Below are 1,458 nucleotides of genomic sequence, written 5' to 3'. Positions count from 1 at the left end.
AAGTTATATTTCTAATAATGATTTCTTATAATCATACAGGCGGTTAATTCCATCCCTAATTTCCAAAATTACCCTCATACCCCTTGAATTTTCATGAAACTCCTACCATATAATATAATTAAGTCTCCATAGTCCACACCCATGTGCTGAGTTTAACGTGGGCCCAGTTCGGAGTGCCACGTGTACCGCATACAATATAATAATACACATATACGGCAAGTGGGTCGAAGGACGCTGCTTTGGCCAAATGATTACAACTCCTCCTGCAATTAAATAAATGGAAAGCGTGCGCCTCGCGGTCCATAATCCATCTAATAATAATCATAATAATAATCTCTAAGTTGAGGATTCTCTTTTAAAAAATATAAACTTTATACGGAAGTTGGTGTAAATAACTATGATGATTATTTTAAAATATTTTTATAATTATTTTAAAATATACTTATAATTATATCAAATATATCTCTACAACTATTTATAATTATATCAAAATAGCATTTTAATTATTTACAACTATCCCCAAAATGTCCTTTTACTAGTTAATTTTTTATTATTTTTTTATAAAAAATATTTTTTAAAAATAAAGAATCGTAAAGCACACATCATGACTACTACTACTACTACTACTACTACTACTAATAATAATAATAATAATAATAATAATAATAATAGTGTACACAAATTCACTCCTAGGGTGTGGTTCAGGTGGTAGTGCGGGTTGCGGGAATGCCTTTCACGAGGTCAGGTGTTCAAACCCTCCCGTACTCATTTCCGCCCCTGAACTCCTAAATTTACCCTCCCTTTGGAATTACAAGGTCAACTTCAAGGGGCGCAGGATTAGTCACGTGAACCGTAAAACGAACGTGTGGATACCCGGTGCGTATTCCAAAATAAAAAATAGTGTACATAAATTCCACCATAAATTCGATAGAGAGGTTAGATCATGGGATGGTTGATCGGAAGACCAATAATTAAATCAATAGATGAATAATAATTTAATAAAAATTTTTATAATATTTTAAGAAAAAAATAGAATATACTCAAAATTAAAATTATATGTTATAAAGTGAATATAAATTCAAAATCACATTCATACCTCAAAAATTAAGAAAAACTCTAATTCTTTTGGAGTGATGCATAGAATTTTGTCATATATTTTATTTATTAATATAACATGTATAGTAAAACATAATTCGTCCCATAAAAAGTATCGTATAAACTAATATAAAAAATCAATAAATAAAAATGTATTTGAGTACTAAAAATTGTCCCATACAAATTAAATATGGGAGACTTTTAAGTTTAAATTTTAGAATAAAGCATGAAGGAATTTTGGTGGTTCATTCACTTCTTCTATATTTAAATGAATTTAAAAATAAAATAAAAATAAAAAATGTTTAGCATTTTACAATTAAGATTATTTTACTAAATTCTTTATGATGATTATTTTAAAAAAGA

This window comes from Malania oleifera, chromosome 5 (assembly GCF_029873635.1).
Source record: "Malania oleifera isolate guangnan ecotype guangnan chromosome 5, ASM2987363v1, whole genome shotgun sequence".
NCBI lineage: Eukaryota > Viridiplantae > Streptophyta > Magnoliopsida > Santalales > Ximeniaceae > Malania > Malania oleifera.
The sequence above is the reverse complement of the archived record's forward strand: the minus strand, read 5'-3'. Positions refer to the sequence as shown.